The 20,738-nt window shown below is 45.7% G+C and overlaps 1 protein-coding gene across 2 annotated transcripts in view; it reads right to left on the reverse strand.

Annotated features, from left to right (window-relative positions):
• The window catches only part of EPB41L3 (erythrocyte membrane protein band 4.1 like 3), a 226,594-nt gene extending 215,126 nt beyond the window's left edge, over nucleotides 1–11,468 (reverse strand). Inside the window, exon 1 of one of the 2 annotated variants that reach the window (XM_057526594.1) lies at nucleotides 11,168–11,468. The gene's annotated coding sequence lies outside the window, so the exon portion shown is untranslated. The remainder of the gene's footprint in view (nucleotides 1–11,167) is intronic. The other variant, XM_057526600.1, reaches the window with a different exon arrangement.
• Between the last annotated feature and the right edge of the window lie 9,270 nt (nucleotides 11,469–20,738).

Below are 20,738 nucleotides of genomic sequence, written 5' to 3' on the forward strand. Positions count from 1 at the left end.
CAGAGAGGTGAAAGGAGAGGAACATAAACATGAAATTCTGGGTAACATGGTTAAACAGGAAAAGTGCCGAGCCAATTCCGAAAAATGAGACATTGACTGTCGTCAGGCTAATGTGATCAATTATCCGGAGAACAAAAACTATATTACCTGTGCTCCTAATAATAATACTATTACTATTATTATTGTTATTAAAGAATTCTTTAGTATATATTTTGTCTTCTTTCATTTTTAATTTATCTTATTGAAGTACAGTTGATTTACAATGTTGTGGTAATTTCTACTACACAGCATACTTAGTATTTTTGTATAGCAGACCCTGTGCAAAGTGATATTTTCATTTCCTTGTGCTAACATTGTGTTTCAATAATGCTAACATATAAAAACTATCATGAAGTTTATGTGATGTTATCCGGTTTAAAAAACAAAAGGTTTTTAATCTATGCTGATGCTTCAGGATTGTAGATTTGAAAGTTGGAGCCACTGTAACTCCATCATAAAGATGAATAAACCATCATCTAGGGAAATTAAGTGCTGATGAACCCACAATCTGGAAAATTATATCACTGCTTATTTTTCCTGAAACACACTTAGTTATCTTCTAACCATATCTAGGGGCGAGCAAAGCTACACTTGAGACAAAATACTACATGAAATAACCTGAAAGATAGGCATATACTCATATATCAAAAGTACAAGACATAAATCAAAACATCGTGATACTTTTTCACTGAGTGAAAAGGTTTGACATCTGGGTCGCACATACACTTCAGCAGCATTACTCACTGTTGAATTACCTAACTCATTTTAATATGTTTTTCAAAGGAAGCAAATAGCTAAGAATAGCACAAGTTACTCATCCTTTATAAATACAACGTGTTCAACAGATGACATTGGAATATGATAATATTCCCCAAGATTCATAAAATTTGTGAAAGAATCTAAGCCACCCAACCTTTGAAGAATGAAATCTCTACGTTTGTAGCTTTTGTTATTCCAACATCTAACCTTAGGAGAAAAAGTTAGGGGCCTCCTGGGAAAGAACCCAGGTCAAAGGAGAAGAGAATCAAGGTCCCAAGTTAGTGTGGGGTGTGGTGCTTAGGTGGGAAAGCCTCCTAGTTGCCCATCTAGCTTTTTGCCCTCTTACGCCATCAAACTCACCCCACCCGTAGCCAGAGTAAGCTTTCTATTTCTAGCCTCCTGTATTACTCTTCTGCATACATCCCCCCCCCATGGTTCCCCACTGCCTATTTGATAAACTCCAAGATTTCACAAGCTTGCAAATTGGGTACACCTGTTCACACGTTTACTATGTGCCAAGAATTTCATATGAAACCATGAAAGCTGGAACAGATTTGGAGGGTGACACAGAGTATGCCTGGCTCCACCCTCCATCCTAACACCCGGATGCTCGTGTCCGGGTCCTGAGTGAAAGAGCCACTTCACCTCAATCACAGAACCCACCGAGTGGCACTGTTGTGTGGTGGTGTCTCCAAGAAAAGGGGATGAATGCTGGACCTCCTGGGCCACGGGGATAACACAGCCGACTGAGCAGTGATCCAGAACCTGCACCCAATCCAGACCTCAGGAAAGCTGGAGAACATGTCACCTCCTGGCCACATGGGCCCCTCTCTGTTGGGTTCAGGCCACAGTGGGTTTATCAGCATCCTTTGGTGCATTTGGGATCTTTAATGTCAAATGTCACTAGTGTGGCTTGAATAAAAGCAAGTGAAAATGGGGGGGGGGGTACAGACAGCACAGAGAGGATGTGGTCTTGGAAGCAGGGGAGGGATTCCCCAGGGCTTCCTAAGGTCAGTTAGGAGAAATCTAACTCTATTTAGAATTTCCACAATTGCAGGTGGTGATAGAGTCAGTTGTCTTAAAGTTATTAAGCTTTTTGGCCTGGAAAACATGGGTTACTCTTATATCCACTGAAAATTAAACTGCTCTTCCAAGAAATAGATCAGCTCTGTCCATTTGAAAAACACAAGGTGCAGCAGTTTTACCTAATCATCTTGGTGATTAAATGGTCAATGTTCATCACCTCAAGATCAAGGAGTCGAAATGAATTTGTCATGGATTATCTTAGTGCAGACAGAGGATAAATGTCTATGCCACTCACTATCTTTGCAACATGAATGATGCACATATAGAGAAGGTATGAATGATGCATCATTCATAACAAATAATAATAACAATAACAATTGTTATACATAACAAAATATTTGTTATAAATTTCTAATCGATTTTAAAATGCAGAAACTTTTGCAGTAGGATTATCAGGTTTATCTTCCTAACTGCACTGTACTTTGGTTACTATTTTTTAAAAAAACTTGAAAAGTGCCAAAAAGAAAATTACATTTAAATATACTCAGGATTACAGTTCATTTTTTAATGATTAAAAAATAGAGTCAGAACCAAAAGTTTGAGACACAGATATTGAGACTAAAAGTTGATTGGTTAAATACAAATTTTCATACTGAATTAAATGTTAATATAATATACATCATAGGACACAAAGGAATGGGCACACTTGTTCAAGCACTTACTATATACCAGACATTTTATAAGTATTTTTCCTAGTCCTAATAACAACTCTGCTAGGTAGGTAGTACTAAACTAGTTTTGCAGAAGAAACCTAGACTCAGAACACTTAGGTAATGTGTCCCCAGACATTCAGGAGAAGCTGCTGGCACAGGAGTGCAGCTGGGTGAGTGTGACGGCTTGATTGTCCCCACTTGGCACCCAAATCCTGATCTCAGGCTCTGTTTCCAAGGAAATCCAGAATAACACGATATAGAGACACTGACTTATGTGTATGGGCAGGGGATGGAAGCTTAGTTCATAGACGTGTAGAAGGTGGGTGAAAGCAGGGAGAATGCTTTCCAAAAATGACATTACTGTATTTAAACAGTTTCTAAGGATCCGTGTTGAAAGTCATCGTTAAGACTTCGATAAAAGGGTGTTTCAGGAATTGGCATGAAAGGAAGACACTGAGATACAGAGGGAAAACAGGCAAAGTGTGGCACCTCATACGTGTCCCCACCCCAATATCCACCCACATATGATCGTTGTTGTCCCCTCTTTCCCAAAAGGTACTCTCCGTGGAGCTCCTACACAGTGGGATGGGCACTGACCATAGCAGCAAGGCTCTCCTGCGCATTTTATGTTGTATCACCACGTTCACACTGCCCTTTAGGGTCTGCACGTTATGCATTCTAAACATTCTCATTTTGTATAGATATTATCTTATCTATAAGACAGATTTCTATAAGAAAGAGAGATTTGGGGTTTCTCACAACCCAAACTAAAAAGGGCATCCGACATCCAAAAAAACAACTATCTTAGGTGGAATGCAAATGTATCTCGGTCTGTTTTAACGCAGACCTCTAGCTTATCCAAATAGTCTTTGCCCGCACGGGCTCCTGGTTTGATGATTTGGCGCTGCAGAATTTTATGGCTGCTGGGGGGAAAGAAAGACGTTCTCTTTTGAAGGTGAATATTAGTCTCTGATTAGATATTTGCTTGCATTTGTGCACCCCTATGTTCATGGCAGCACTATTTACAATAGCCAAGACATGGAAACAATCTAAATGCCCCTCGACAGATGAATGGATCAAGAAGATGTGATATATGTGTATACACACACACACACACACACACACACACACAATGGAATATTACTCAGCCATTAAAAAGAATGAAATAATGCCATTTGCAGCAACATGGATGGACCTAGAGATGATCATACTAAGTGAAGTAAGTCAGAAAGAGAAAGACAAATACCATATGATATCACTTATATGTGGAATCTAAAATATGACACAAATGAATATATCTATGAAACAGAAACAGACTCACAGACATAGAGAACAGACTTGTGGTTGCCAAAGGGGATAGGGGGTGGGGGAAGGAAGGATTGGGAGTTTGGGATTAGCAGATGCAAACCATTATATATAGAATGGATAAAAAACAAGGTATAGCACAGTGAACTATGTTCAATATCCTATGATAAACCATAATGAATCATTTTGCTGTACAGCAGAAATTAACACAACATTGTAAATCAACTATACTTCAATAAAATTTTAAAAAACAAATATTTGCTTGTATTTGAATTAGTTCATGTGAATCTTCCATGATGGACTTCTATATCGAAGAGGTTACAGAGATGGAGAGATTTGTATGGCAAAATGCTGATTTAAAAAAAAAAAAACAACTATCAGACTAGTAATTAAAATATTGTGTCTCACTTTGAGATGCCATTTAGTTTCTTTTTTTGTTTTTTTTTCATTTTCTCTGTGATATAGTAACACTATCATTTCCATTAGCCAGTTTGGAACAGTGTCCTGAATAAGAATCACACATGTGGCCAAATGTTTTCACCCAGTGGATGACCAACATCTTTTCTATTTTGTAATATATTTTTGTAAACCCTATAAACACCATGTGTGGGGACCTCCCTGGTGGTCCAGTGGTTAATACTTTGCCCTCCACTGCAGGGGGTATGGGTTCCATCCCTTGTCAGGGAGCTAAGATCCCACATGCCTTGCCGCCAAAAAACCAAAACATAAAACAGAAGCAACATTGTAACAGATTCAATAAAGACTTTAAAAATGGTCCACATTAAAAAAAAATCTTTAAAACACCATGTGTCAAAATTTATATAGCACAGATACAAAAGCCCTTGATCACTTAGATCATCCAATTGCTCAGATTCTAGAAGAGGTTTGAGAGTATAATTCCAACATTAAATAATAAGTGTCCCAGTCCTAACTATTCAAAACCTCAGCACCTGATCATGTCCTATTTTTTTTCCTACTTGTTCATTCCTCGTGTGCAATGGGCTGTTTATTTGATGAGGATGGATTTATCCTCTCAAGTTTGAAGGCTTGTATATTTAAGACTGTTTGGAAGCATTTCTCTTCCTAGAACAAGCAAGCTGGCAAGCTTTTCATAATAATTTGTTTTTCCACCTGTCCTCAAACATATTGTATACACAAGAGGATCGGCTTAGTCTTTTTATTCTTCTCGATCAGAAACATTCAGACAACTACCCATGCTAATTAACACATGCATGATTATATATTTTGATAATATAGTATGTATATTTTGCAAATCAAGGAGCCATGAGAGGAATCAGATGAAAAGCTTCCTAAAAGGAATTCTAGATCAGACAAATTCATGAGCCCCAGACCAAGAATTCTTCCCTCTTTCTGGATGCGTTCAGCATTTACAGGCATCTTGCCCAGGATATCTGTTTTCTTTCAGCCCAATCACTGTCAGCTTTGGCTTCCCCACATTCTGGTCTGTTTTGGAAAACTGTCCAATTCACATGACTAGAAGCTCATTTCTACAATGAAGAATGTCAATAATGACACAGATTCCTCCAGCTACCAAAGCTTAAGTTATTCATTTAATTAGACAAAAAGGACGTAGAGGGTAGTTTGTGACTTTCAGATAATTGCCTCTTTTTCACTTCACCTTCGAAGACCCGATCAAGGGTTGGCTACTTCTTCCTCCTACCGACTTGGGTTTGGAGCATCCTTCTTTCATTGTCTTTCTCAGGCATCACTACACAACCATTCACTCAATGAAAAGTGACGGAGTCTCCACTCTGGGCACCACTCAATGATGAATACAAAGATGAATAAGTTCTCCCATCAACAGGAACACACTACAGAATAAAGACCTGGTACGTGCCACATAAGAGGAAAATGCAAAGATCTGCTGAAAGGGGAGGGAGCCCTTCTGAGAATGATCAGGGAAAACTTCAGAAGGGAGGTGGTGTTTGAGTTGGACCTTGAAAAACCGGTGGGATTTCAAGAGGAAGATATGGAGAGGAGGGGTATTTCCGCTGAAGGAAATGGATGAGCAAAGGACATGGAAATAAAATTTAAAGGTGTGCATCCAAGACGGGGACAGGTGCAATGGGTTTCCTGCCAGGGCCAGTGGGAGATCACACTGAGTGTTGGACACAGGGCTGTGAACACAGATATAAAGGGTTGAGATCTTATCCTTCAGGAAATAGGAGAGACCTGAAGTTTGGAGTCAGGCAATGATGTGATCAAAACTGTCCAATCAAAGGACTGAGCTGGAAGCCCGGGTTAGGGGGCTGGGATGAGAGTGGGATGGGATGATGACCACAACGGTCCAAGCAGGAGGTGACAAGAGTCTGGGGAAGGACTGGTGACAATAATATAGAAAGGAAGTGACAGTGGGAGTCACCACAACAAGACCACTGGCATTTCTGTGTGTCTACAGGGCAGCAACGTGAGAAGAAGAAGGTGTAAAAAATGAAGACCAGGCTTCCTGCCTGGCGACTCAGGACATGTACTGGGATAAGGGAGGAAAGTAGGAAATTGATGAATGAAAGTTTTAGACCTATTCAGTCTGAGGTGACTCTGGAACAGCTGGGTAAAAATATCTACTTGGCAGTTGGAAATGTGAGACTGGATTTCTAACGGAGGCTGAAGAGAAAGACCTGGTAATAATTCATCCAGCCAATCTATACTCCTGGGTCTAGCAAACCGGAAACTTGTTGCCAGGGTAGCTAACCTAAGAGCCAGAAATAACATGCCATAGTAACAAGTAAATGTGAGGTATTTACAGGTTATTGATTCCTCACCAGGAAGTATCCTTATCCCCATTTTACTGATGGGGTCACTGTGGCTCAGAGACGTTACATAGCGTGATGTAGCAACAGTGAGGGGTCTGAGTTCTGACTCCTGCCCTTGCTTCCCCACCACACGGAGACACGGCAGCTCTCTCCCTCCTTCTGTTTCCGAATTCCCAGTGTAAGTACTACCGGGCATTCCTTTGCCCATTCATATCTTTCCTCCAGTTCTGATCTGGGTTCATGCCACTTGACTGAAATCCTCCTAATCGACCCCAATTATATGCAATGCCATCCCCTATCACATCACCGTTCTTAACCTAATTAGCTGCTCACTCTCTCGCTACTGAGGATTACAAGATACTGTACTTCTAGCTCCGGTGTCCTGATTTCTGTCCACAATCCCACCGGGATATGAGCCCCTGTATTAGCTTTGGGCTCCGTGACCGGTGGCCCTTCAGCACACAGGTGGCCCATCTATCAGACCTGCTTTGTACCTCATGTCATCATGACACCGAATGCTGTCAAACAAAGGCCTCACGTGCTACTCGAGTAGCACTAAAACACAAAGATTTTCTTCCCCTCAGCGATCTGCTGGCTGCTTTGCTTTCTCTAGCGCCATTTCACTGACTCCCTGGTAAAATGACAAATCAGAAACTTTCTAACAGCCATTGATGTTTCTCCATCTTTGGTGAAGATGGAGAACTGTGAAGAGCACGGTTCGATAGCTTTTACAATCTCCAGCCCCTTAAGCAGCTCTCCGCGGAAAATCGTGTTTTCTAACTAATTGTGGGTCTTGCTGTTCTTGGTTAACTGGTTCTGAACTGGAAAATTCTACGTTCCATGTGCTCGCTCTCACAGTCTCCATCCCACTGCCTCTGAGAACGGTGGAGTCATAAATGGATTCTCACCGTGTGGCAGGTGAAAATGATGAGGAAGTGGTTGCCCACAGTGGACCCGTGACTCATCCGGCTCCCTGGATCTTTTTAATGAACCACTCACCGCCAACCGCCCTGACTTCAAGTCCTACACAAATCATTCCCTGCTTGAGTTTTTGCTCCTTTTTCTTTCTTTTTTTTTTTTTAATTTTCAGAGATAGCATGTTAATATTCAGTGTGTTGTGAGCAGAGCTGGCAATGCGGGGATGGGGATAGCATGAAGAATCTTAGGATTCAAGAAGAAAAGGAACAGAGAGGCTTGGAGACGGCTCTTACATGTAAGAAGCGTAGGCGTGTAGGAGAGAGAGAGAGGGCTGAGTGTTATAGCTCAGGAAATGGCGCTGGAAGGAATAGATAAGCAGGCCGAGCTTCGAGAAAGTTCTTATTAGTCAGTTTATATTGTTCTCTTCCTCCTCCAAATCCAAAGCATAGGACCATCCTCAGTCAAGTGTCCCTTGCTGCTGCCACTCAAAGCGCTGAGATCCCTTAACTTTCTCCCGTGTCTAGCCAGTAGCACCAAATCACGTTTCCTTCTTGGCCCTGCCAACCAGCACGTACGGGCAGAGGCCCTGTCATGTTCAACCTTGAGTTCCTAACATTTGAATAATGAGTTTATCTAAAGTGGATAGAACCCTTGTGAAAGTAGTGAGATCTCCATTTCTAGAGGTATTCAATCCGAGACTGTTACAGAGGGACTTTAAACATGCAACGGTCATGCTGTTATTTCTAAACTTCCCAACACCTTAAGTGCATTTTTATTCAAAGTGATTTCACAAATCCCAAATAGTTTAAAAGTACATGTAAACAATGCACATTAGGCCTCATAATGACTATTATAATTGGTTTAATATTCTGATTTTAAAAATGACTGACCCTAGAAATTATTAAATGTCTTTTCAGGCCAACATTTTAAATTATAAGCATCAGTCTATATATGTTTGTTGAACACCTACTATATACCAGGCCCTGGGGGGACAAAGGATGAGACAGAGCCCTGCTCTCAATAACTTACACCACAGTCTGGAGGAAACCTCCCTTACTGGGGCTGAGATATCACAGTCTAGTTATAAAATTTCGGTTTTACACCCCTGCTCCTCCTAACTGAGAATGTTTTCCTGAGGGCACTACAGTTCTAAGAAGCCTCTTTAAAAGTCCTCTTTGGAAACTAATGTTACAGGAGAGGATCTTTAACCCCTTGGTGTCGCTAAGTCTCTGAACGTATGTAACTGATCCAGGTGGGAAATGCCTGTGGCAGATGAGAAGGGGAAGAAGGCCTGCAAGGTCATTTCCAAACCAACCTGAACTTGACCGCTTCCCTGCTGTAAATTAAGGGTATGTGCACCCGCACTCCCACCCCTTCCCAACCTCCATCTGCAGCACAATTCCAGCTTGGGAAGGACGAGCCTTGCCTTGCCGGCGGGCCCTCCACTAACTGTCATTAGGAGAAATGCACGCAGACCTTGCGCTACCAGATTAGAGTCTGTTTCTAATCAAACGGAATTTAGATTTAAACCGGAATTATATTTGAGATTTACAGTCCTTTCTACTTTCATTCATTTCATGGATTCCAGCCCTCTCCCCGCCCAGTCTTAATCCAATGCACTTCGGAGGGAATTACACAGGAGTTGTCCACGAGCCTGGGCTGGGGGCGCAGGAGGCTGGAACCCTTGGTCCCCTAGGGAGAGCGGCGCAAAGGGCCGGGAGCCGGACCTCTTGCCTGGGTCAGCCTCGCCTTGCCTCGGGGATCTTTGGCGCTCGACGGCTTTACCCGCCGGATCCTGCGTTCTCCCTTTCCGAGTCTTTTCGGCGCCGCCCTCGCTCCCCGGAGGATTTCGCCTCCAGCACCCCCGGCTTTCGGGGCGCAGAGGCTTCACTTCTGCAGAATGAAAAGCGAAAGCCGCGGCCGGCGGGCAGAGGCGGGGACCGAACGCGCCGCTTGGCTGCTACTCGGGAATCCGCAGGGGCCGGGAGGGCTGTCACCACGCGGCGCGGACCCCGACCTCAACTTCCAGCGCTAGTCGGGCGCCCCCGAGCCCGCCGCAGCCCCGACGCGCCCTCCCACGCCGACGCCTAGCCCTCCGGCTCCAGCGGCCCGGGGCGCCCTCCGGCAGCTGGTCCCCAGCCTCCCCACCGCCCGCGCAGCGCGCCTGCACGCCAGCCCCTGGTTCCTCCGCCTCCGCGCAGGACGCGCCAAAGGGAGTTCGGATGCTCAGCGACCCCAACTTCGGCTTCCCGAGTGACACGACACCCTCTCTGGAGTGCGGATTCGCCTCCGCCAGCCTCTACCCGAGGTCCTCACAGCCGAGCCGCGGGAAGATGAAATGCCCGGCGAGCGGCGTTCCTCTGGATTTTGGAAACCTGCCCCATTCGCCTCGGGAGCGACTCGATTCCCCCACCCGCACCCTCCGGCCAGATGATTTTCACCCTGGGTCGCGCCTAGGTGGGCGGCGAGTGGGGGGGGGCTAGCAGCTGGAGCGGGAGGAGGAGAGGGGCCAGCAGCGCTGAGTTGCTGGGATGCAGCTGCGCGCCGCTCGCAGCGAGGGGCGGCGGAGCCCTGCGGCGCGGCGGGGCAGGGGGACGGGGCTCCTGCGCCTCTGCCTCACGGAGGATCACACACACACACACACACACACACACACACACACACACACACACACACACACACACACACACACACACACACACACACACACACACACACACACACACACACACACACACACTGCCGCCAGCACCCCCATGCCAGAGCCCGTAGGCGGAGGTCAGAGCCAATGTTCACTTCACGGCAGGGGCTGAAACGCCCAGATGGAGGCAGAGGCTCCCGCCTCTCCTCCGAGGTTTGCAACATCCTAGGAGGCCCCCAATTTCCCAGAGCGAGCAAGGTCTGGCTACAGAGACTCCGCTCCCCTGGCCAGCGGTTCAAGCTGCAGGGGGTTGGGGATGGATACAGCGAGCACTGGAGAGCGAGCCCGCGCCCACCTCCGCCCTCGGCGCAGATAACTGGCCTGCCCCACTCGCCCCCAGCTAGGCACCGCTAGGAGGCCGGGGCCGGCGCACCAGACCCCGGGGCGCTCCAACTCCGGCGAGGGCAGGGAAGGGAGTGACAGCAGCAACCACTCCGCGCGCTGGCCAAGACACGAAATCTCCGAATAGGCTGCGCCGCCGGCGCGGAGGGGTGGAGGCGAGTAGGGGCGGAGGAGGAGTTGCGGGGCATAGAGGGATGACGTCCTTCGGCGCTCTGGGCTCGCAGGGACTGAAGATTCGTGCGCTCTCCTGACCCGGCGCGCTCACTCCGAAGGTTCGCAGAGGCGCCGCGCCCGGCTCCCGCTGCGGCTCCCGAACGGCGCGCACGGGGGGCGATTCCGGCCCGCTGCGACCAGGGTGTCAGCCCTCCGGCCACCGCCGAGCCCTCTCTGTCCGTCCCTGCGGATTCCAGGCGGGCCCGGGAAGGCAGCCCCCGGCCGGGCCAGCCTCGCCCCTTCCTCGCCTTCTCCCTCCTCGACCTCGAGCCAAGGGCAGGCGCCCACGCACCAGCCCCTGCCCACCCGGAGAGCTGGAGTCCCGACCTGCGACCGTCTGCGCAGAGGGATGGGGTAGGGGAAGGAAAGGGGCTCACCTTGGTCACCGGGAGCGTCCCTATCCGGCCCCTCCAGGAGCCTGTTCGCCGCTCCCCGGCACAACCTTCCTGGAAGAAAAAAAGTAGCGCAAGGGCAGAGGAGAGGTAGGGCTGCTCACAGGTCCCTGCGCAGCGGCTTTTTCCTTCGGATTGTCCCGGATCCGGTCTCGGGTTCAGCGGCGGGAAAGGGCTCCCAGAGGCTGGAAGGGGCCTTCAGACCCGGGCCCTCTCGCAGCGGCAGCGGTGGCACCTCCAAGTTACCACCTGCAGCGCGCGCCGGGCGCCTGTGACTGCCCGCGCCCCTCGGCCCGCGCCGGCCCGCCCTCGCCGGCCGCTGGTTGGCTGCGCCCCGCGCCCGGGCGGTCCCCGCGCTCGGCCCCGCCCCACTCCCGCCCCCGAGCCGCGGTTCGCGGTGAGCGGCTCCTGCCCGGCCACCCCGGGCTTTATAGCTGGCGAGTTCTCGGAGCTACTCCGGCTTTTGCAAGCAGGGGAAGGATCGGGCACGCATACTAACAGATGCGCAATTTTGTGTCGGCTGCGGATTGGAGGAGAGAAAGAGGATGTGAGAAATGCCCTTAGTGTGCCTGAAGGGGACCTGGTAACTCGGTTTCGTTTGCTGGTATTAAAATGTGTGCAATCCCTGAAAAGAGTTAAAGCCACAGAGGCAAGCATGCAGGGATGTGAGTCGGAGAGTGGTTGGAGGTTTGTTTTTGCTTAAGCTTCGCACAAGTTCACACGAAGCGCTAAAATATGAAGATAAGTCCTGGGTCGCTGTTTTTTCTCACCCAACCTGCATCAGTGCCGCGGAGGAGCCTTGGGCTCCAGCGTCCCCTGAGCCACCCACCCCCACTCGTGCCCACGGAACCTCCAGGCCTGAAGGCCCAGCGTATCAGCCACGTGCTTGCTTGATTCTATGCCTCGGAGTCCAGGCCATGAAAACTCCTGCCGGTGCATATAGGAGGCCTGCGTTTTGCACAACTCTTGGGCCTTTTAAGTAAACAAAGGACACATTATCTTTCTTTTCCCTCCCACTGCCGCCCCAAAGACTGGGACAGGAGTTCACTGCTCCATCTTCCAGGGCATTCATGCGCACTCTTCCCTCTGGCGCTTACAACCTCCTGAAGTCACGCCTTCTGGAAAATTCAGTGGGTAAAGTCTACCGGAGGAGAAAAACATATAAAAAAGATGAAAATACCACTCTGGAAAGCTATCCAATCAACCCGAAACGTCTCACTCCTAGGTGTATCTCTGGGAAAGAGGTACATTGCCAAGTACCTATTAGTTTAATAACATTGCAAAATTAACTTCCCAAACAGCACATTTTATAGCCCATCAGGGACACGTCTGTGTTTTGTGAGCACAGGTGTGGCACTGTTAAGCGTGACAAGCGCGCACACGTGGTTGTGTGTGGCTGTGCTTTGTAGACTCCTCGGTAGGGGGAGGGGGGAGGAAAGGGGATTCACTAAAGGAAGTCAGGGTGCAGTTGGCACCGGTCAAGGAGCCACTTCCTGTCAACTGTGGCTAAGTGACTCGGAATGCTGCTTCATGGCACTAGCTCCTTGCATCTTAAGGCAGATTTTGTTTCATGAGATCCTAACATCTTGGGTCCCCTTTGGAAAATAATAGCCAACTTTTTTTTTTTTCCCTGCAGCCAAGTGCTAACGTTTACCTCTCTCAAGAAGAGGCAAGCCTGTCCTTATTCATCTTCTTGAAACTTCTTGAAACCCAAGGAGACTAGGGCCACGCAATTCAGAGGCAAAGCATTCACGAGGAGATATTTCCATACTCCACGTTAAGTGCTTGCTAAATGCATTGCCCTTTGACCTGAACTGGCTGAAACCCTGCGTAGAATGAAGGTGTGGCTTGGCTCAAGTGTGAGTGCAACTGAACTCAATACCCGGAGGTTTACCTGATAAGAGGTGGGGTGGGCTGGGGTGTGGATGGCAGCCGTAGTGATATTAATCCATCTAAACATCTGATGTGTGGACAGCCAGGTGAGGCACAAACAACTACACAAGATGCATTTCCTTCATAGTGGGGAAGGGGCTTAAAGGCTCAAGTGGATGAGAAAGCAGCAAGAGAGAGAAGTGGAGCATCTGTGGACAGTGAGAGAAATCAACCGACACTCTTTGGTCCATTGAACATGCCAGTGGCTCAAGATTCTGAAGGAGGAGACAAGAGAGAGTCGTTGGGACTCAGAGGCAGGAAATATGCAGCTAAGAGTCCCTGAGTGGCATACGGAGTCAGCACGCATAGGGCTGACTCCAGGTACCAACTTCTGTGTGATGTGTTTGGTTTCCAAGTGAGACATGCTGTTTAAGCTTCATTCTCTTCATCTGTGTGAAGGGGGTCAGGGTGCCTGTCTGCTAGAGCCCTGGGAAGGATTAACTGAGATAATGCGTCTGTAACGCTGGGCATATAGGAAGCGTTCGATAAATAGTAGGTGTTATTGTAAAGTGTTTAAAAGGGGCTTAAAGGTCACCTAAGACTTTTAATATTTGTTTCTGATAGAATATTTCTGGCAGGTGCTCACCCTGCTTCTGCTTTCCCTGTGATGAGAATCTCACTCACCCCAAATCCATTCCCTCTCCCTTACTTGAAGATGAAATGTGGAACAGTACTTTTTTTTTTTTTTTTTTTTACTGGTTGGTTCTGTTTCTACCCATGGTGGTCATATAAATGTCTAAGCCCTGTTTCACAAGAGAGCACTCCAGATCGTTTAAGACAAATAACAGGTCCCCTGCGTGACTTCTTTTGTCCAGACGAAAGTGCCCTGGGCTTCCAGCCTTATATGACCTGGTTTCACAATCTTTCACCATCTCTCACCCTCCAAATTGCCTCTGAGCTCCTTAAAAAAGAACACAGTGCTCCGGCCCCATCTGCCAGCAAAATACCTTTCTCAACGTGCTGCTGTTAGCGAGGCCTGCACTTTTGTATCCATTTTGTATGGGAGATTGACTCTTTTTTTTTTTTTTTCTCCTTTTAAGTAAGTATTTAATACGTTGTTTTTCAGACTTTAGGCCAAATCTAACAACTTTGTTTGTAAATCTAGAAAGCTAAAACTAACCATGTTTTAATATTCTTGACTTAGAGACTGCAAACTATTCCTTATGAGCTAAGTCCTCATTTTTCTTTTTTTTTTTTGAGGAAACAGTTTCCCTAATTGTTACCATTTTACATTGATCTCTCTCTCTTTTTCTCTAGATGGATAGATACTCATGATCAATATTCTTTTTTCCGAACCACTTAAGAGCAAGTGTAGACATGATGCCTCATCATCCTTAAATACTCCAGTGTGTATATTTCCCCCAAACCGGAATTCTCTCCCACATAAGCACAGAACAACCAATCCACAGAAGCCCTTCAGGTTTCACCAACTTTCCACAAAATGGCTCTTTTTCATTTTTGGTCCCGAATCCAGTCTAGGATCACACATTACACGGAGGTGATGCGTCTGGTTCTTCTCCTTTAATCTGCTACGGTTCTTCCGTCTTTCCTGTCTTTCATGCCCTTGACAGCTTTGAAAACGACATGCCTTTCATTCTGTAGATTTCAGAGATCTCAACAAGGATCCATGTGATGTTTCTTCATGTTTGACCCAGGTCATGCATTTTTGTCAGGAATAACAAAGAAATGATACTGTACTCTAGGCAGTTCATTTACATTAAGAAGTATCCCACCGTTGTGATATTAACCTTGATCACCTGGCTTGGCAGACGCTGGAATCCTCCAGTATGAAGTCAGCATTTTGCCCTGTAATTGGTAAGTATTTTGTAGGGATATACTCCTAGGCTACATCAACATTCTGTTTCTCATTGAAAATTCACTCAACCAGTCTTAGCAGGCATTGATGACTCCCGCCTGAATCAGCTCCCCCCAACTACGATGGTTGCCAAATGACTATCCCCCGTTTGCATCATTCCTTTTGCAACTATTAATTGGCATTCTTCTGTAGAAAATATTTCCCTTCCCTGCATTTATCTATTTATGTCAGTATAGACTCAGGAATTCCTATTCCATCCAATGAATCATTTTGTTATTTTCATTATTTATTTTTTTTTAAATTTATTTATTTACTTATGGCTGTGTTGGGTCTTCGTTTCTGTGCGAGGGCTTCCTCCCGTTGCGGCAAGCGGGGGCCATTCTTCATCGCGGTGCGCGGGCCTCTCACTATCGCGGCCTCTCTTGTTGCGGAGCACAGGCTCCAGACGCGCAGGCTCAGTAATTGTGGCTCACGGGCCCAGTTGCTCCGTGGCATGTGGGATCTTCCCGGACCAGGGCTCGAACCCGTGTCCCCTGCATTGGCAGGCAGATTCTCAACTGCTGCGCCACCAGGGAAGCCCTCATTATTTATTTTGATGCTCAAATTACCTAGATTTGGCCAAGGGGTGTCTCTTTAAGATGGCTCTTCAGTCCCTTTGACATGTCCCCACGATTCTTTGGGCACATTCTAACTTTCTGGCTCATCAAGATGTTCTGGGCTCATTTTGGAATCAGCTCTCCAAGGAGCCCTGGTTCCTTTTCATGGAGGATGGCATTTAGGAATGAGATCTGGGCACCCAACATGCTCACTGCTACTGGCATGTCGTAACCTCTAGGTTCTCTCAGTGGATAGAGTGAGGAAATAATTGACAAATGTTCACACACAGGCACACACACATTTATGTCTACTGCTATGTGTGTCTATCTATGTATCTATTTCTCTATATAGCCATTTATAACTATATAGCTATGGAAACATATAGAGGGAAATCTATCTCAGTATCTATTATATAGAGATATATAGATAGCCCACCGTCTGTGTTGGACTCCTGTGTTGGACCTTGCTTTCCTAAAGACTATCGTCAGCCCAGCAGCCTAAATCATGCTTTCAAAATATGTCGTATCATTTTCACTTCCCTCTCCATGGCTTCTACTTTGTCAACATAAAAATTCCAAATCCAAACAGATCTGCCTCTTTGGTCTCAATGCCTCTTTTTCCTCATGTCTTACTGCTCTCCACCTTGGGCACCCACTCTAGGTTACTGGCTTCCGAGATGCTCCTGAAACTTGCATCCTCCTCCCTCTACCTGAGATGCTCTTCCTCAGGGGTCCCTCTAATTTCCACCACCTCCAGGTCTTTGCTCAAATGTGTCTTCCTCAGTGAAGCCTTCTCTGGGCGCCATATTTGAAATTACACTCCCTCCTTCCAACGCACTCTCTCTCTCTCACTGCTTGATTTTTCTCTATAGCATGTATTATAGTCCAACATTGTATGAATTGTCTTTATTAATTAGTGACAGTCTGCCCCTCCCCTGCCATGACTATAACCTCCACGAAAAAGGAAATTTTGGTCTCTTTTGCTTCCTGCTACACCCTCAGTGCCTATATCAGAGCCTGGTATACAATAGACCCTCAATAAATATTTGTTAAAAGAATGGGTGAAATTCTGGGAGCACATAAACACATTTACAACTGACTAGATACACCCACAGGCTAAGTGGTTGCCAACGTGACTTGAGAAATTGAAGCCAAATAGTGTAAACATGAAAGGTTTCATAGAGAGGCCTATATAATTAAAGCAGAGTGAAGTAAAAGATTATCAAGGATGTAAAGACAGAAAAGGACTATGTGTTTGATGAATATGAGGTAAAGCAGGTAATCTGGAAACAAAGTGTTGTTAGGTATCATCTGACCATTTAGTGGACCAAAAGGTGAAATTACATACCACCAGACATCAAAATGAAAAGTTCTACAAGTATTTCCAAATATATTCTTTAAGATCACGCAGTCTGTTAAGAGGAATTTGGACATTTTCCTCTTGTGAAACAGAAGTCTTCTGGAGCAGAAAGAACTCATTAAAGGAGTTAATGATATTTCAGATTTACCACTATCTTTTTCTAAAGTGGCAACTCAGCTCACAAGGGAAATGAATCCCTTTCGTCTACTATTAAAGCTCTGGGTCCAACTTGGGCCTTATAAGCTGAAAGTCCTTAGAAAACATTTATACAAAATGAAATGGAAACTCATACATATTGGACACCTATTCAGCATTGATTAGTCATCCAACTTTTTAATTTTTTTAAATATTTATTTATCTATTTATTTATTTATGGCTGTGGTGGGTCTTCGTTTCTGTGCGAGGGCTTTCTCTAGTTGTGGCAAGCGGGGGCCACTCTTCATCGCGGTGCGCGGGCCTCTCACTATCACAGCCTCTCTTGCTGCGGAGCACAGGCTCCAGACGCGCAGGCTCAGTAGTTGTGGCTCACGGGCCTAGTTGCTCCGCGGCATATGGGATCTTCCCAGACCAGGGCTCGAACCCGTGTCCCCTGCATTGGCAGGCAGATTCTCAACCACTGCGCCACAAGGGAAGCCCCCAACTTTTAATGTACCTTATTCTGTGTACTTTAGGAGAATCTGAGTGTACATTTCAGAACTGTTCAGAGAGCAGGTTTGACTGAGGCCAGTCCTACTATTATTTAATGACTGTGCTTGGAGACAACACATATGATACAGTGGTTTATATTTGGAATTGCAAAAACAGTTATTTTTATTTTCTGTAACTCCCCCAAGGTGTCCGGGTAGATATTGCAGTAGAACACAGTGAATTGAATGAAAGATACAGCTCCGGTAGAAATTTTAGGTGTTCTAACTTTTAAAGTTTTTCAGTACATCCTTAATGGAATGAGATAGTTGGAAAGAGGGTTATTTCTTTTAAATTCATCTCATTAGTGGGAGCCTTTGAGATGAATTTTGGATTCTGCAGAAATAGCTATCTGGCTTATGCATTCTTTCGAAGGGAAGACCTTTCCATGTTTTCTCGAAGGAGTCATCCTTGCTAACACAAAGGCTGGCAAAACTCAAGGCCTCCTGATGCACAAGCTGGAGACTGGCCTTTGCAGCATAAATCTTTTCCTCCCGATACTGCTGTCCTGCTCCTTCAAGATGTTAAGCAAAAAGTCAAATAAAGTTGTGATTTCTTGAAATGCCTTGCAACTTCTTCCCCACTGCTGTTTTTTTTTTTTTTTTTTTTACCAGCAGTGTGATCTCAGCATTAACCTCTCTGAATCTCAGTCTCCTTAGATAAATTGGGAACGGCATGGAGGATCTCATCGAATAGGTAGGATTAAATGAAATAATTTGATGAAAGGGCTTCGAAAACTAGAAAGAGCCCTAAGAATGACAGTGTGCTGTCATCACCACCACCATCCTCCTTCTCAAGCCACTTGTATTGAATAACAGCAGAAGTTTAAAAACACTGTTGATGTGAAGCCTGTACTTTTTTTCTTTTTTTTACAGTCAGATACTCCCATTCTCCTGACCAGCTTTTTCCCCAAGTGAAATCCTACTGTAATACTTAAAACCATCGAATCTTCCATGATTCCTCCAGAACTTGCTAGGTTTGGCATGGCATAAACCAGCCCCAGAATGGTTTTCCTTTAAAAAGAAAAACAAAAAACTATACATTATAAATAAAAGTTTCACCAAGTTGCTGAGAGCAGAAAGTTCCAGAGTAAGCTCTGCCCTTGGCAGAAAAATATCAAACAGCAGTGACTGAGCAATAAACCTTCCACATAACTGCAGATCATCAACTCATTGTAAAGATTTAGGACTTGACGTTTCCTGCTTCTTGGCTTGATGCATGGCAGCCCGTGAAAAAAACACTCTAGATGCAGAAACTGTTTAGGTTATTTTCTGATCTGGGGCAAGGCATACGAACTTAGCAATACGTTGGAGTTAATTATCTGAAAAGTGAATTCTTTGCCACATTTTACAAAGCAAGAAGTTTTCGAAATACAATATAAGATGGATTTAAAATTAACCGCTGTTGCCATCTGTCTCACCTTAAGCCGGTGCTGGTAACTGGACTGAATATTAATCTGGTTTCTACTTTTTTCTTTTTTAAATCAGAGCTACATTCTTTGCCATGAGGAGCCATGTACTGTGTAGCTGGTTGTGATGTTTATTTTCATTAAGTGAGATTTAGTAAGGCTCCTGGACCTTGTCAGCCTCTGGCTCTGGCCTCACCCTGGCTCTTTTCATCCTGTCAATTATTTGGGTGCTGGGGCCGTCCACTGGGGAGGGGCCAGTGCAGAATTTTGCCAGACCCAAGGTGCCACAAGAAGGATCTGACAGAGGTCTGGCTCAGGCATCTCTAAAACACGAAGGGCTCCTTTGGAACAGTAAGGAACTAGATTATAAAGAGTTTCCTAGGCAGATACTGTCTGAGTGACACCTGAAGAGGGTAGGATTTGCTGCAGAGGTTCGCTCCATCATCAGATTTTAAGCAAACTTGTTAACGTTCTCTTATTTCACATATGGTTGATCCATAAAAAGAACAATGCTGATTTTAAAAATATAATCCAGAATTTCAAATCTATAAGAAAAGGATATTTATTCCAGTGTTTCAGGGTTTTCCCGGGGGTGCCTCGAGTCACCTGGAGACCTGTCAGCTTTGGCCAGATCTGCCACCAGATCATTTCCTTAAGGTGTCCACCTCTTCTATCAGCATGGTTTCCAAACCCCGTCTTCCCTTTCCTGGGCTGTCAGTAGGCTCCTAACTGCTGTGTTGTTTTTTTTTTTCCACCCTTGCTGCCTCTGGCACATTCTTCTCATACCAGCCCAGGGATTCTTCCTTTGCTTAGTTCTTTTCAATGACCTTCAGTTCACCCTAGCTAAAATTTGAAAATGCCTAAAGTAACCTAATCTGGGATTGCCGCCAGCCCACCCAGCAACTGTATCTCCTCCCACTGCGCTCTGCCCTCACTTGGAGTCCAAGATGGCAGTGAGCGCTTGCCCGCCTTTTCCAAGCCTCCTTCTCTGCACTTGCCCAGTTCCTTCTTTTGCCGTCTCTTCTTCCTGCCAAAGCCTCTTCATCCCACGAGGCCCAACTGAAATGCACTTTCTCTGAGAGGACTCGCCTCACGCCTTGCACCTCTCAATTTAAATCAGATGCCACGTAACCTTCCGTACAGTTTTCCCAGCACTCACCATTCAGTATTGATTGATTGATGTGCTTTTCAGACTAGACAGTAAGTTCTGTGATGACAGAGATGGGATGGGTTTTTTGTTTGTTGTGTTTTTCCCTTTATCTACAACTTCTGCACCTAGAAAGAAGCTATCCTGTGTGGATTCTCACCCAGCTCTGGCAACAGACTGCCCCCGGGGTGAATCCTAGCTGTGTCTTTCTGACCTGGGCTAACTGACCTAACACCTTTGTGTGTCAACTTCCTAATCAGCACAAAGGGACCATTGAAATACCTACCCCATTGGATTTATCCATCAAATTGGGACACAGCAGGAAATTGTGAGGGTTCACTTAGTTTATAGGCACAAAGCACCTAGAAGAATTCTCTGTGCATGAGAAACAAAGTTATTGTTTCAGCAGGCGCTCAAAAATATTTTGGATAGAATGGATTCATTCATACTACTTTGGTCACAGATTTCCTCCTCATTTGGGAGAATTCTTCCTTGATTTAAATTATATAATACAATATAGGGAAAATAAAATTCTCCTGGTAAACAGAATTAAGGATGACAACCTTCCCTTCATCAAAAAAGGTAAGCACAAACAACACCGAAAGTGCCAGAT

This window comes from Balaenoptera acutorostrata, chromosome 13 (assembly GCF_949987535.1).
Source record: "Balaenoptera acutorostrata chromosome 13, mBalAcu1.1, whole genome shotgun sequence".
Lineage (NCBI taxonomy): Eukaryota > Metazoa > Chordata > Mammalia > Artiodactyla > Balaenopteridae > Balaenoptera > Balaenoptera acutorostrata.